General features: G+C 40.6%; 1 non-coding gene across 1 annotated transcript; it reads left to right on the plus strand.

Moving 5' to 3' along the window:
* Window positions 1–16,758: 16,758 nt before the first annotated feature.
* On the plus strand, window positions 16,759–16,865 carry LOC114006284 (U6 spliceosomal RNA). The gene has a single exon (XR_003548025.1). It is a non-coding gene; the product is annotated as a U6 spliceosomal RNA (small nuclear RNA).
* The last annotated feature ends 246 nt before the right edge of the window (window positions 16,866–17,111 follow it).

A 17,111-nucleotide genomic window follows, 5' to 3' on the forward strand; every position in this document is an offset into this window, starting at 1 on the left:
TTCAGGTAAATGTCTTTTGTTCAGATGTATTCACTCCTTATCGTATTATGTCAAAGAAATTCTGAGGTTGACATGATGAGAATAAGTCACGTGTCCATACCAGACATTTCACTAGGGTCCTTCAGCTCGCCAGCCTTCCTTCTACCACCAGCCCCAGGCAGCCCCCACCTGCCTGGATGAAGAGCAGATACCCAACCAGGAAAGCTTCTTACAGAGGTTGTTTCTGAGTTTTGATTTGCATACCAGAGCTCCAGTGGACATACTACACCAATTAAATTCTCTCAGAAAAGACACAGGTTAACAACAACCCCATAGCCTAGTGGTTAAGGGAGCCAGATCCTACATGGCCAGCAGCACAGCTCAAATCAAGACCTGATGACTTGAAAAACACACCAGGCATGTGTGCCTAAAGTCCCAAGTGGATGGGAAAATGGGAGAGAAGGGATTATGGCATGACCTTGCCCCACTGGGGAGTACTTTCTCTGTCTCTTTCTCTCTTGTGCATGTGACCTCTGCCAAAAAGAGAGAGAGAGAGAGAGAGAGAGAGAGGGGAATACACAGTTCAGCTCCTAGGTGGTGGAGAGAACTTTAGGAGAAAAGTTGGTTAAAGTGTGTGTGTAGTCGAGGGGGAGGAGGAATGTATGACAAAGTCCCAAAGGCCTTAGTACCAGGTTGTCAGAAAAGTTATAATGAATTTTGTATAGAAAACCATAGAAAAATACATCATGACTTTTTCAATGACCTAACAGAAAGTGTCTGAAAATAACATCAGATGTGCAGAATCGGAAATAGAGTGACAGAGGTGGTATATTATTTTGGGCAGCTCTTAAGTTGCCATAGACTAGGTGACTAAAACAGCAAATATTTCTCACAGGTTTGGAGCCTGGACTATCTCAGATCACGGTACCAAGGTCCTAGTGAGGGCCCTCTTTTAGGACATAGATAATCAACTTCTTGTTGTGTTTTGATGTGATGTAAAGCTCTCTAGAGTCTTTTAAAAGGAGGTACTACCCCTATTCATGAGGGTTCTACCCTTGCAATTTAATTATTTCTCAAAGGTCCCACCTCGTAATACCACCACCTAATGGGTTAGGATTTCAGTGTATGTATTTAGGAGGATATAACTAGTCAGTCTACAACATGAGGGTGTTAAGTCAATCCCCAGGGCTGCCTTGAGCCTGGACTTTGCAAAGGTCTGGCTGTATACTGCTCCCAGGATTCCTGGGGAACCTTGGTATCCTTCCAAAAGAAAGATGGCTTTTAAACTCAAAGTAGTTGAATGAATCTTCGTTCCTTGCAACTGAAAGAGCCCTTACTCATCAGGTGGCCAATAGACTACCTGAATCAAATCATGTGGTGGTTGTTAAACATTCCACACACTGGTCTTCCTCCCAGACCTCCTAAATCAGAAGACACTGGGGATGGAGATCAGAAATCTACATTTTTAACAAGCACCACAGACCTCAGCAGAATCTGAGGAAAACATTCCCTGCGGAAATACTTTCAAAGGCATTTTACCTATGAAAGTTTCAGAAAATATGATGTGAAAAAAGTCACCTAATTCCCTATTCAGTTTTCAGAACATGTTAGGTTCACATTATCTTTAAGTCTTTTTAAAAATATGGTAATCATGAGGGTGGTTAAGTCAGTGCAAAAGAAGCAAATACTTGATAATTATCCCTTATTGCATTGAGTTCTAACTGTTCTCCTTTAAACAAGCATATGCCTATTAAAATCAATATTGTATGCACCAGACATGGTGTGTTCCATGTAGCTTGATTTCTCCTGCTGTCTATGCCCCATTATGTGTCATAAAGCTGCTGCTATGCATTAATTGTGATGGTTTTAATGCGAGTTAAGTGAGAAAGGTAATGTCAAACTATCCCTTGAATCACAAGAGCTTAGAGTAGCAACAAATAGTCATTAAGTACTAACTATCTGGAAGCCCAGAACTCTGCTAGGCATCATGAATACAGAAATAACTAAGATGCTAAGCTTTGACCCTAGTGGGTCAAAGCCCCAAAATCTTGGGTCTTGGGGGAAAGATAGACTTGTAATTTAAGATTTCCAGAAAAAGTCTTGAATACCATAGAACACAGAAAGGGTCTTCAAAAAGCTCATGGAAAACGTGGGTTATGGAAAAAAACAAACTGCATGGATTTAAAAAAAATATTTGCACTAAAATAAATGCATACTTTAACCATGAACTTTCTGAAGTCCCCTCAATATGTACAATGGAAACATGGAGAAGAGGGAGTCAACTTTACACCAGAAGAGGGACAGACAGGGTGTCCTTCCAGGTACCCTCAAACACAATGTACTAAGGCACTCCTGACAACTAGGCAAGTCTGAAAGTGAGGAATGGCAAGCATGTTGGCTTGCAGATAAACCAAAACATCTCATCTAACCTGTACTGGTAAGAAAGTACATGTGATGTCCTCTCTTTGCCATCTCCTGTCTTATTTCTCATGTCAGTCAAAACTCAAGAGGGTGTTATATGTTATGCTCAAAGATTCCAGCATGAAGAAGTTGGCTAATAAGACATTTTCTGGAATTTTTCTACATTTCAATAGTGTTTCAGTGTCTACCACCTTAAAATGACTACCTTAAGCACCAAAAATGCATATACCTTACCATTTAGAGCTTAAAGGAGGAAACACCAACATTAACAATCGAAGTATAATGAAGTCTGACACAAGCATCACGTGTAAAATGTAACAGTAGCACGGAATTATCAAGAGAGGAACAACCAATTCTGGCTCACTGGTTGAGGGAGTTTCTCTGAGGATAATGTATTTGATTTTGGCTTCAACATAAATTAGGGTTTGAGGCCTTTAAGGTTTCAGTTGAGTAAGAATGAAAGCATAATTCTATGGTAAACAGGTCTAACAATGAATATTTACTGTATGCGTAAGCTTTTGCTATGCGACAGACCACTACAAAACACAGTGGCAAACATATTGTTAAAATAACATTTATTATGACTCTGTCAGTTAGTTCAGAGGTTCTTCAGGTCTAAATTGGCCTGGTCAGGGCCAGATGGCCTAAAGGGAACTCCCACATGTGCCTGGGCCTTGACTGAGCTAACACAGCCAGGGTCTTTGTTCCATGGCCTCCCCTCCTCTAAGAGATAAACTCAGGCTTGTTCATATGAAGGCAGAAGTTATTCTCAGCAATAAGAGAAAGTAAGCTCCAATAAGCTCACACTTTTCAAGCACAACTGGCATGTTTGCTAATATTCCATTGGCTAAAGCAAGTCACAAAACCAAACCAGATTCCAGGAATGGAGAAATAGCTCTTACCTCTAATGGAAGAGCAGCAAAGTCAGAGCAAGAGCAGTGTATGCATACACAGAGGGAAGGAATGGTCACAGCCATCTTTGAAAATAATTTCTTGGTATTTTAAGTATATACAAAACCACATCTCAGATTAATTCTATTTTTCACTTAGGGAAAAGGTGGGAAAGAAAAAAGAACCTGCATAAAAAGAAAATTGGTTTTGTTGTAGTGATTTATAAGCCAGAGGGCATGTGCTTTTGCCAGAGAGAAATATATAGAGAGATAGAGACAGAGAGAGAGAGAAGGAAAGGGAGAAAGCACCCCTCCCCAACTGGTGGTGGTGATACCACAATCCTTTTGCCTCCATTTATTGGGAGTCTGGGCACACGTGCATACATGCTCAACATGGAAAAAGCATTTCTAAGTGGAGTCTAACACACCATCACCACCACCTCTAATGCCATCACCATCACAAACTCAAAACCCAAAATTCCAAAAGACTTTATAAGGTCAGTCTGAAGGTCAAATTGCATTAAACAGTGTCATTAAAGTTGCCCTCAGATATAAAAGTGGAAGAATTTATAAGCAGCTATAAGACTACTGCGTCTAACCTTATTTAGTATGGAAAAACCCAAACTGAAGAAATTCTGGGCAACTGAGAACTGGGGGGGTTCCTTGACTGTCTCAGTCACCACCCACAAGGTGTTCAGTTGATAGGTGTTCAGCTTGTTGCTGAACTGAAGAGGGTTTTAGCAACAAGAAGTGATGCCAAACATCTCCTGGATGCTCCATGCTGAGGTTGAACTTTGGTCAGAATGTTAGCAAACTGAGCCTTGTCATAAACTTTATCAGGCACTAAAAGTCAATATCTAGAGTCCTCTCCCCACCCAGAAGGTGAATTGATATTGAATTGAATCCTACTTGTGCTGTTACAAAATAAGCCCTTAAAAAACAATGAGCAAATGGAAAATAGAGTGTCTTTTATTGATTGTGATGTTTCCACTTAACTCAATTCCGGCAGGGGAGCGTCTAAGGTGGCACATGCGCACGGAGCAAGGGCATTGCCACGGTCGATAATTCCGAGGAAATGGACAGCCTCGTCTGCCTAATGGATCTCTCCAATTTCCTCCATTGGGATCCAAATTGGGATTAGTCACTCAACAGATTTTTCAACAATTCCACAACAGTTTTGTGTTCTTTCAGAGTAATTTGGTGTCAGCTAAGCATTTGGCCTTACCTTCATGACTAAAGCCTTTGTTTAAAGACACCTTCCACAGGACACTGAGGTGTTCTTTGCCTCACTTTTGAACCAGCAGTGGTCTTTGATGTTTTTTTTTTTAACTTTATTTTTCTCAGTATAGGACTAGCAAAACATACACTCCTACATGCAACAGACACACATTATATAGAAAATAAGTAAACTTGCCCAGGGAGTACTCTATCATAAAGAATATGTTTCAGTAGTTCCTTCAATTCCTTCCTTCCCTTTCCACCCTGATTTAAATACTTTTTTTTTTTTTGGCTATAAGGCATGTGTACTCAATGGAGAGACAGAGAGAGATGGGGGGGAGAGAGAGAAAAAGTGAGGAATAACCCCCCCCCCCAAGGGGAATGGTCATGCCATAATCCATTCCCTTCTTGGGATTCCGGGCATGTAAATACATGTACCTGGCATGAGTTTCAAACTGCTGGGTCTGGGACTCAAACAATGGTTGAATATGTGGGAATCCAGCACCTCAACCACTACACCATCTGCTGGGTCTCAACATTTAAGAATTTTTTTTTAACTAAGCTTATCTTTAAACAGACGCTTATTTGATTAATAAGTTTGCCCTGATCAGCCATAATAGATATCATTTCTTTAAATAGTCCTGTGTTCAAGAAAAATCATTCTCTCATCTGCTTCCAAGTCTTTATATTTTAAAAATAAATTTATTTATTTACTTTCATTCACTGTACATCATTACAGTATACAAAATGAGATTCTTTTTCCATCTGGAATATACTGTATATCAAGGATATTACCATATATGTTATCATCAACAAATAATTTTCCATTTCTGTTTCTTACATATTTTTCTTCCATTTTTTTTTCTCTCAGTTCCCTCTCACCCTCTGCCACTTCCCACCCTCCTCCCACACTGTCTCTGGTATCTGCAGTTACTTTCCATGCCTTATTTTTTTTTCTCACATTGTATTGATTCACTAAAGATCTTAATCTAAAATCTTTCAAAAGCAAGCACAGCTATCTATGAACACATGTCTGACTTTAGGCATACACCTCAGTAAGTAAAGTGAACATACTATAAAGCAGCACCTAGCTGGGGCTATGTAGTTTACTACTGTCATTAAATAGGCATTTTTAGTGCTTTTTCAATTTCAAGAAAAACAGTTTTAGTTTTAATAGATCGAAATTTAAAAATGTTCTTTCAAAAGCAAGCACAGCTATCTATGAACACATGTCTGACTTTAGGCATACACCTCAGTAAGTAAAGTGAACATACTATAAAGCAGCACCTAGCTGGGGCTATGTAGTTTACTACTGTCATTAAATAGGCATTTTTAGTGCTTTTTCAATTTCAAGAAAAACAGTTTTAGTTTTAATAGATCGAAATTTAAAAATGTTAAGAGAAATTTGATTAAGATTTAAAGCCAGGAAAAAGGTTAGAATTCAAGTTCAAACAGTAGGTAGATGGAACCTATCAACAGTTCAAAAGAAGACACAAATCATTAAATCTGAAAAACAAAGCATAGAAGAAAATTAGTCATGTTTTAGTTCAAAGTCATAAAATTTCACCAGTTCAGTCTCATGTAATTAATCTCTCTTCTATTGAATTTGCAGTGTTACTGTCATGTGATCTTTCCATTTAAACTCTGCAAGTTAACATTCAACTCCAGACTTGTCCCTGCCATTAGGCTGACCATTCTCTTGGTTGTGTTTTGTACTTTTATTTCTGTGTGTCTGATTTTAGTTTTCCTGATATAGCACTCCTTGGGGAGCTGGTCTGCTGTTGGTAAATTCTATCAGGTTTTGTTTATCTGAGAATGTTTTTGTCTTTTTTTCCTGTATGAAGAATAATCTTGCTGGGTATAGTATTCCTGGTTGACACAGTTTTTCACTTAACACTTTGAATATATTTTCTCATTCTTTCCTTGCTTGCATTGTTTCCAATGACAGGTCTGATGTTAGCCTTATGGGATATCTTTTGAAAGTAACTTGACATTTCTCTCTTGCCAATTTTAGTATCTTTGTCTGTGGTTTTGGTCAATCTGTCTATGATGTGCCTTGATCTTCTTGAGCTGACTCTATGTGGGGTCTTGACTATGTGGGGCCCTTTGTATCTCTTGGGTCTGGATATTTGAGTGCCTCTCAAGGTTTGGAAAGTTTTCTTCCAGGATTTCATGGAACAGATTAGCAATGTCCTTATTAGTGTCTTCACCTTCTGGGATACTGATTATACAGATGTTTGAGCGTTTAATGGTATCTAGTATAACTCATATATTATTCTCATTTTGGGGGGTTATTTTCTCAGTTTTTGGTGAATTTTTCTAGGTCAGAGATTCTGTCTTCTACATCTGAGATTTGATCTTCTGCATGATCTAATCTGCTTTTAATATTTTCATGAGAGATTTTGATTTCCTGTATAACAGCCTTCATCTCTAACAATTCCATTTGATTCTTTTTAATTGTGCGTATTTCCTCTTTGAGATCGTGCAAGAACTTCCTCACCTCTTGGAACTCACTGTCTCTTTTCTTTTGCAACTTCTGGAGTTTGTTGTCTCTCCTCTTGCATCTCTGTTAGCTTTCTCACTATGAATATTTTAAATTCGTTATCTGACATTTCCATGTATTCCCTTGTATTGCCTGTGTGTGGAGGAAGAGGAGTTATTCTTTTTCCCTTAGGGGAGAAATATTTTCTTGGTTCTCAAATTTCTTGTGCCTCTTTGGAGCTTTCTAGTCATCTGATGGATTATATGTTTTTTCCTAGTTTTTGGAGTTAAATCAGAGCATTCAGAGGCATGCGGGAGAAGGTGATCTGCAATCTCTAAGCAGTACCATTTTTCTCCCTTTTTTCATCAGATTCCATGGAAATTGAGGGTTAATCTGACCCTGGCTAGATCTGGGGGGGGGGGGAGAGAAGGGTGAAATCTGGGCAGATCCTCAGCTGTCCTAATTCCTGAAATGGGCCACTCAGAACTCAGATATAAATGGCTGATTAGCTAGATCTGGGGGATAGGAGGGTGAAGTCTGAGCAGAAGATCTTTAGTTGTCCCAATCCCTAAAAGGGGCTGCTCAGAACTCCCCTCAACATTTTAAATAAAAGTTTTAATTTTTGAATGATCTTAGATTTACAGAAATGCTATAAAGACAGTACAGAGAGTTCCTGTATATCCTACCCAGTGGAGGTTCCCCTACTATTGCAGGTCTGTAATCCTAAAATCTGAAATTCAAAATGCTCCAAAATCTAAACGTTTTTGAACACTGACATGATGCCCCAGTGGAAAATTCATTCTGACTTCTGTGACTGGCCTTACATTTTGAAATATTGGGTCAGTAGGTGGCATGGAGGTTAAGGCACTGGATACCACATAGCCAACTCCATGGTTCAAGTCTCAGATCTGGTGGCTTAAAAATCACACTAGGCATGTGCCCAAAGTCCCAAGAAGAGAATGGAGGACAAGAGATTGCAGCATGACCATCCATCTCGGGGTGATTTCTCACTTTCCATCTGTCTGTCTCTCTTTCCAGCAAGTACACACACCATTATGATAATCAATCAATCAATTTAAAAGTCTGTATAAAATTGCTTTCAGGTTAAGTGTATAAGGTACATATGAAACAAATAACATTTGTGTTTAGACTTGGGTCCTGTTTCCAAGATAGTTCATTATGTAATATGAATATTTCAAAAGAATAAAAATCTGAAACACTTCTGATCCCAAGCATTCAGATAAAAGGATATTCAACCTCTACCATGTTACTAGGGTACATTTGTCAAAACCAGAAAGCCAACATTAATGAACTCCAAGCTTGATTTGGATTTTTACAAGTTTTTCCAGTTACATCCTCTTTCTGCTCCCAGATTCAGTCCAGAGAATATGTTGCACTTAGTCTTCAGTTTCCTCCTTAGATTCTTCTAGTCTGTGACAGTTTCTCTGACTGCAATAACCTTTGACATTTTGAAGAGTGCTGGTCAGACTTTTGGTGTAATGTCCCTCAATTTGGTTTTGTCTGATAGTTTTCTTATAACTAAGCTTAGGTTATGTTTTTCAAGACAAAATGTTAATGCACACAGATACATTTTTTTAAAAAAAGATTGTGTAAAGGAATATGAGTAGGAAAAAAATCTATAATAAAGGAGATATATAAAAAAAGTTACATTAGTTAATTCATCTGGTAATAGAGTGAGGAAATGTCTCTAGTCCTCAAAGTTTATGACAGCTCCTTCCTCACTGGGTTTTATTTGTTATCTGCGCTTGCAGTGGGTCTACCAAACAACAGATTTTCTTTTTTCTTTCTTTTTTCTTTTTTCAAAGAGAAGGTTTTGCTGTAGGGTTCATGCACTCACCAGAGAGAGAGAGAGAAAGTGAGAAGTCACCCTCTCCAGGAGGGATGTACATGCTTCAATCCCTTTTCCTTGTCTCCCCTCAGGATCTTGGGCATGTACCCACATATACCTGGCATGAGTGTTAAGCTGCCAGGTCTGGAAATCGAACCAGTCAACTTGTGGTAGTCCAGTGACATAACCATTATGCCATCTGCTAGTCCCTAGATTTTCATTTTTAATCATTATTTGAGAATGAGACTTAAAACATGCTTTCAGAGCTGGCCTATGGATAGCATTATGGTTAAGGTGGCTACATCCCATATGGCCAACTACACAGTTTCAGTCTCAGACCCGGTGGCTTAAAAAACACACCAGGTGAGTATATATACATGCCCCCAATCCTCAAAGGAGAGAGAAATGGTGGAGAAGGCATTGAGGTGGTGGTGGTAGTGGTGGGGGCAGATTTCTCACTGTCCCTCTCTTTCTGGGAAGTATACATGCCCTGAGGCAAAATTTTTAACAACATTTTTTTCAGCACACATGTACAGTGGTTAATTTGTTACTGGTTATTTGTCACTCTTTTAAAAAAATACAAAATATACTGGATCATCTGGTGGCAATTCTTATAGATTTCCAAGTCACAGGGGAGAAGTTTATGTTTTTGCTATATAACATTGGTGAAAAAAGAAACATGTCTGAGAAGTTACAGTAAGAGTAAACTGGGCAGGAGGGAAGACTTCCTCCACTTAGGGGTGAAGAACCTGCAGAGTAGCAGGACAGGAGAACTGGTGACAAAGGAAGCCCAGCTGCCAGCTGCTAGAAACGCTGGAGCACACAGATGTGAAGTACAGCTGTGATGAGGAGAGGAGTCAACTCATGGGACCACAGTGGGCTTCGTAGATAGCACAGCCAGCCCTCCCTGACTGTGTGACACTGGGCAAGGGACTCAACCTCTCTTAAACCTCACTTTCTTTATCTGTAGGATGGAATAATAATATACATACCTCAAAGGGGCATCAGGAGTTTTCATGACACAATGCTCATCAAATATATACTCACACACAAAAAGTTAGCTATTATCAGTATTATTACCGTCACTGTCATCATATAAAACTGTACTAGGCTTTGCACAATGCCAGGCACATACCAATACTCGGTCAGCGGCAGCTATCATTACCCGGATGTCGGTAGCTGCCTTGAGTTCCAGGATTTCAGATCTTAGAAAACTATCAAATAAATTGTACAACTGGACCAAGAAAAATAGAGTCGTCCTGGTCCAAGCTGTCCTCGCTATATGCAGACACCACTCCCACACGAGCCTCTGAATGGTGCCTTGCAATTCCTCCCTGGGCCTCCCTCCCACACTGAGGGGCACATCCCGAACAGTCAGGCCTGACATGATGTGTAAGGTCAATTATAATTTGGGAGAGGAATACAGTCCCTGAACTGAAATGCAATGTTTTTCAGAGAGACATAACAAAGGTCACCCTAGAGACAACTTTTCTTAACAGATGATTCTCCTGAGCGTCAGAGAAGCCAAAACGGACCTCACTTGAACATCCTGCCGACATCCTACATTTTGACAGCTACAATTCTTCCTTTTTCAATTTCAATTCTTATTGATTTTCAAGATTCTCATTTCAGAGATGTATGCCATCATTGTACTAGAGTGTTTAGCAATTTATCTGTGCCTGCTTTTATATGCTAGATTGATCCTTTCCCACGGAAGCTGCAGGCGGGGGTTGCTATCCGGTGCCTTCTCTGCTCACGAGCTATTAAATGGAGACACTTCACCCTCTCTCTCACCTGAGGAGCTAACACTGAAGTGATCCTAGCCCTGGGAGAGATTCGCATTTGATAATGGTGCAGCAGGAACTGGTAGTGAACTACTTCTGGGGAGGAAGGCATAAATTAGGAAGAAGTCGAATCTGAGAGGGCAAGGGCAACAGCAGCCAGGCTCTGGAAGTCTATTCCCCAAGTGCCCAGGTTCCCGCTGGGACATCAGGGGGAGAACCACAGGAAATGGTTACAAACTTGCTTGGTCCTGGTTACAGGCAGATACAGTGAGCATTTAAACAGCGAGGGGAGATTTTAGAAAAGCAAATGAAAGAAACTAGATGACAATGTATTTCTTATTGGCCAGTTTTTCCAAGAAAGAAATGTTGGAGTAAATACTGGAATTTGCCTAAATTCAAACACTCATGGAGAATGTACTGTGAGAAAAGTACTTCAAAACTTAGGAATGAAAGCACAACCAGAAACATTTAGAGATTAAAATAATTACTATTCCCATTAACCTAATCTTCACAATTTCATTTGTCGCAGCGGTGATAACTGTGGTTTCCTTTCAGTTGGTGCTGCTGCTTCATGTCACATCAACACACTTTCCTCACCATCTCTTCTGATTCTGTTAGAAACACTTCCCAAGTCCCATAAAGAGCTGTCAGTCATGGGGCTCCTCTCCCTCCACCAAAATTGGCCCCCATGGCTAAGCACTGCATGGGACTAACTTAAAGTTTTTTAAAAGTCTGTTTTTTGGGGGGACCAGCAGTTAGCGTAATGGTTATGTCGCTGGACTCCCACGTAGTGGACCGCAGTTTGCGTCGCGGACCCGGTGGCTTAAAACTCACGCCGGGTGCATGTGCATGCATGCGTGCCCAAGATCCCAAGAGGAGAATGGAGGAGAAGGGATTGCAGCATGGCCATCCCCCCCTGGGGGGCGATTTCTCACTTTCTGTCTGTCTCTGTCTGTCTGGCGAGCACATGCACCCTATAGCGATAACCTCTCCAAAAAAAAAAAAAAAAAGTTTTATTTTTTTGGTAGAAATTTAAATTTAACTGAGCTATTAATTATAATAAAAGTTAATTTGGGATCTATTTATACTAAAAATTATTTGTTAGTCTATGCCATAATGCAGTGGTTAAGCCCTGTGCACAGAGAATGGTCCACATGACCATTCGCGGTTTGAATCTCCCCTTGGTCGCTTGAGAAGCACACTGGGTACATGGGTATATCCAAAATCCTGATAAGATGGAGAAATCAAAGACAAGGGATTGCAGTGAGACCATGCCCCTTCGCCAGGGTGGGAGAGGGGTGTATTTTCTCTATTTCCACCTCTCTGTGTCAATTTTTTAATTTAAAAATGTTTAAATAAAAATCACCTCTTGTTTATCTGAAGTTCAAATTTAACAACATATTTGAGACAGATGTAAAAAAAAAAAATATGCCTTTTATCTGAAGTTCAGATTTAACTGGGCATCCTGTATTTTCTCTTGCTACCTTCCATGATGCCACCCCTGATCTCTTGCCAGTGACCTTGGTGCCCTTACGTCCCTAATAAAATGTAGTAGCTTGTCTCTCATACCATATGGCAGCAGTTCTCAAACTCCACATTCTGTCGACCTGCTGGGAGCTTGGAGTAAGTGAGGTTTTTCTTTTTGCTATAGGGTGCATGAACTTGTGTGTGTGTGTGTGTGTGTGTGTGTGTGTGTGTGTGTGAGAGAGAGAGAGAGAGAGAGAGAGAATGAACCCCTTAGGGGATATGGCCACACTACAATCCCTTCTCCTTTATTCACCTCTTGGGATTTGGGGTATGCATGCACATGTGCCCAGCATAACTTTCAGGCTGTGGGATCCAGAAATCAAACCATGCAGTCAGCCATGTGGGATCCAGCACCTTAGCCTCTGTGCACCTGCTGGTTCCTGGGTTTTTCTTAGTTTTTGAGTGCAGTCCTTTTTGTGCCTTACCTTTACTGCAGCGGGTGAGTTCCCTCAGCAGATATGAGAGTACAATCCTCAAGAACAGCTATTATCAAGAGAAAAGACACCTCTGACTCAGGGAAAGCTCAGTCTGTCCTTGTGCTGTTGACAGATAACAGCTAAATAACCGACCTTGGGAAACTACCAGTGCAAGATGGGGACAATGCTATGGTCCAAAAAAGGGTTGCTCTGCACAACCCAAAACAGGCCCATGAGAGAGACTGTAGACCTGACCAGGACAGAATCAATAAGGAGGTGACTCTCAGTGAGAATTCATCTTGCTCCTTTGCTATTGCCAGGTGACCACTTTGTGCAAAGGTGACCCACCCATTTCACTCCCATGCTATGTAGTTTGGTCGGGGTGGGGAGGTGGGAGTAGGTAAGTTTGCCTTTGAGCACATGCCCATGCATTTGTATTCTCAAGGCAGTGAGTATTCTAGAAATCCCAACTTCCTCATTATTCTTCTCCCAAATTCTTTAAAAGTCAGGAAATTACACTATGATATGTCAAGCTTTTCTTTCTCTTCTCTCAGCCCTTTTCATCCATAAACATTTTATAATCCACACATGCAAGTCTAGAAGACATCATGAGGCCAGTTCTCTAGAGCCCTGAGCTCGAAGAAGCGGGCTCGTAGGTATGCATCTTCTCAACCTGCAGCATCACCCATGCAGCCTCCTACAAGGACAGCGGCATTTAGATTCACTTTGCAAAAGATTTTAACAATGTATGTGGGGAATAGGCCTGCTAATGGGCTAAAATCTGAGAAGTGACCAGATATTCTTTATGCAGCACTGAGCTACAGGCAGCAAAAATGACCCATTTTACAAATAAAACTGTGGGACTGAGCTCTCTGGGTCAAATTAGAAAGGCAGAGTTTACCTTTTCCCAGCAAGTATTAAGGGAGGCAAAGAGGCAGGGAAAAGAAAAGGAACAGATTTGGCAATATCAGGGCAAATGGAAGATTCACAAGAGATGTACTTTGGACCCCGGTGAAATGAGATGGGCCTGCAAAGCAGAAATATAGAGCTTGAATAACTCTCAGAGATATGCCAGATTCAATTAATGAGAATGGCTGCGAAGTGCACAGTCTCTGACTAGAGATTTGATGTTTTCATGACCTCCTGATTGTCATACAAAAAAAAAAAAGGGCAACAAATAACACAATATGTTATAGATTTAGGTGCTTTCCTACCTGTTATTTGCTCTTATTTTTAAAGAAATAAACATCGAAATATAAGCATCTATCTGATGTTTCGAAGAGGAGACATATTAAAAAATTAGGACAATTTCCACTGCCACAGAGCTAATAAGTGATATAAATTCCAGATTTTCTGGCCTGAAACCTTTCCCTCACATTTGTTAGGGGCACCTACTACAACCCAGGGGCTATTATAGACGCTTGGTGAATAAGCTAAGACACATTCCTGCCTCAAAGAACTTAACGTACTACCCCTCCATGCACACTAAACAATTGGGTTTTTAGGAGGCATACAAATGGTGTTGCATAGCTTCAAAGACTAGAGACAGGCAAACTTAAAATGTATTCGATATATTCAATGCCTACTGAATCTTGAGTTTCTAGCAGCCAGTTTGAAATCAAAGATATAGGAAAAAAGAGAAAAGAAAATAAGTATTGCCAGGAGAGAGCCAATGGCAGAAAATCTGGATGGGATGCGGTAGAAAAAGGTAGAAGGCAGAGGGAGATGACATTTAACAATCTGGCATACTCACAAGATGGGGACAATTCTTGCCTTTATAGTTTTCACCACCCAGGTGCCCAGGCACTTTGCTCTAGGAACGCTGAGCTCCATCTTTGAGGGCCTTATGCTACAGGACAGTCTCAACCAGAGGACTCCCACATCGACCACCAACTCCTTTTACTTTGATTTCTTGCTCAAAATCGACTTCTAGGGAACCAGCAGTTAGCGTAATGGCTATGTCGCTGGACTCCCACGTAGTCGACCGCGGTTCGTGTCCCGGACCCGGTGGCTTAGAACTCACGCCGGGCGCGTGTGCGTGCGTGCCCAAGATCCCGAGAGGAGAATGGAGGAGAAGGGATTGCGGCGTGACCATCCCCCCTGGGGGGTGATTTCTCGCTTTCTGTCTCTATGTCTCTCTCTGTCTGTCTGGCGAGCGCACGCGCCCTATAGTGAAAATCTCTCCAAAAAAAAAAAAAAAAATCGACTTCTACTCATAATTTACAAATCAGTCTTCCTCAAACAGTAAACTCTTAAATGGTGAGATCCATTTCTGATTCATCACAGTATCTCCAACACACCTATCACAATTTCCAGAGTCTCTTAGGCCCTCAGTAAATCTTTACTGAGCTGAGATTAAATTGAGAATTTCCCACTCCTAATTTGCCACCTTGGGTAAATAAATCAGACCCTTTTTAAACAAGATTGATTTTTATTTCCACTGTTCCCAAAACCCTGTTCTAATAAGTTAAATAGGAATATTGAGTTTTTATCAAGGGAAGGAACTCTATTAGATTCTGGGTGTAATGGATGAAGTGGTAAACAGGAAATACCCTCTAGAGATTAATATTCTATGTTCCTCCCATGTGGGTTTCCATTATAACTAAGAACTCAGTGAGTCAGTCCTGTCTGAGACACCCAGGGACAAATTTGCCCAATGGACCATCAGGATTGTTTCCACTTTTACCTGCCTCTGAACTTCAGCAAAAGAATGGGGAGAACCAGCCAATTTCCATGGGGTCCTCCTGGACAATTCCATCCAGCAACATATAGATGGGGAGACCATATGCCAGGCTAAGGGAAAATGGCCTAAGGCATACAAGACACACATGTATCAAAGATAAACAAAAAATCAACAGTGTAGTTCTATAATTTGTCTCACTTTGTCTTAAGTAGAAATGTGATTTACCAAAGGAAAACCATGGGAAGTTTCCCTACCTTGTATGGTATTCGTCAAATGAGGATCTTGGCCAACAATTAAGGGTATTCTCTAGAATACCTAGTACATTATTGATATTCAAACCAAATTTCCCTCAAGTTAGGCCAGATGGGGAATGAAGATTAAGTACAGTGTGGTTTTCATTTGTTTCTTGCAGAATTCTGAATTATGAAAAAATGGGGCTTTTCCATAGTCATCAGGATAAAGATGTTATACTATAATACAGAAAAATAAATCTCTTGTTGTGCTAAAGAAAACCAGAACTGCTAAGATTAATTAAAAAGGGACCTAATGAATAAACAAACTGGTACATCCATTAAATGGAATATTATTCACTAATAAAAAGAAATTAGCTGGGGCCAGCAGGTGGTGTGGTGGTTGAGCCACTAGACTCCCACATGGCCAATCATGATTCAAGTCCCAGACCCAGAGGTTTGCTTCCTCACTTTTCTCATTTTCCTCTCTCTCTCTCTCTCTCTCTTTCTCTCTCTCTCTCTCTCTCTGAGTGTGTGTGTGTGTGTGTGTGTGTAGGCTTACTTCCTCATTTTCCTTACTCTGTCTCTCTCTATATGTGTGAGTGTATGTGTATGGTCAAATTAAAATAAATGAATGAATAAATATAAATAAATGAATAATTATTTTTTAAAAATAAATTAGCTATCAAGCCATGTAAAGATGTAGAAGACACTTAAATGCATATTGATAAACGAAAGAAGCCAATGTGAGGACTAGCAAATGGTGTAATGGTTATGTCACTAGACCTTCATAGAGTCAACTATGGTTCAAGACTTAGACCTGGTGGCTTAAAACTCACGCTGGGTGTGTGTGCATGCATGACCCAAACCCCAAGAGAAGAATGCAGGAGAAGGGGATGCGGCATAGCCACCACCATCCCCCCCACCCCGGGTGTGTGTGTGTGTGTGTGTGTGTGTGTCTCTGTGTAATTTTTCACTTTCTATCTCTCCAGTGAGCACACACACTCTATAGCAAAAATCTCTCTAAAAAATAAAAATAGATGCCAATCTGATAAAATCAGCAGGACCAGCCATAGTGGCCCAAGCAGGAGGATGTCACTGTAAGATGGCCGAGGCCACATGGGAGGCCCAGGTTCAATTCCCAGCCTCACCTAAAGCAGGAGGAATATGGTGGCATCCATCTGTAGTCCTAGATAACTTGGAAGCCGGGACTGGGTTACAAGACCTTGCCAAAAAGAATAGGTAAATAATAGGTAAATAATTCATAAAGAAAGAAAGAGTGCTCGCTTTGGCAGCACATATACTAAAATTGAAATGATACAGAGAAGATTAGCATGGCTACTGCTCAAGGATGACATGCAAATTCATGAAGCGTTCCCTATTTTTTTAACTTAAACTTAAAAAAAAAAGAGGGGGGGGGGAAGAGAGGAAAAGAGTGAGTGAAAGAGGGAGAGGAAAGGAGGGGGAGGAGGGAAAGTAAGAGAAAAGAAGAAAGAGACATAGTAAGATCTACCAGGAATTGCCAGGGGCTTGGGGGAGGGATGAATAGGTGGAACAGAGGCTTTTCAGGGCAGGGCATTATGCAGTATTTCATAATGGTGGATGCACACTATTACAGCTTTGTCTAAACCC

Source organism: Tupaia chinensis, unplaced genomic scaffold (assembly GCF_000334495.1).
Source record: "Tupaia chinensis unplaced genomic scaffold, TupChi_1.0 Scaffold146828_1, whole genome shotgun sequence".
NCBI classification, from domain to species: Eukaryota; Metazoa; Chordata; class Mammalia; order Scandentia; family Tupaiidae; genus Tupaia; species Tupaia belangeri.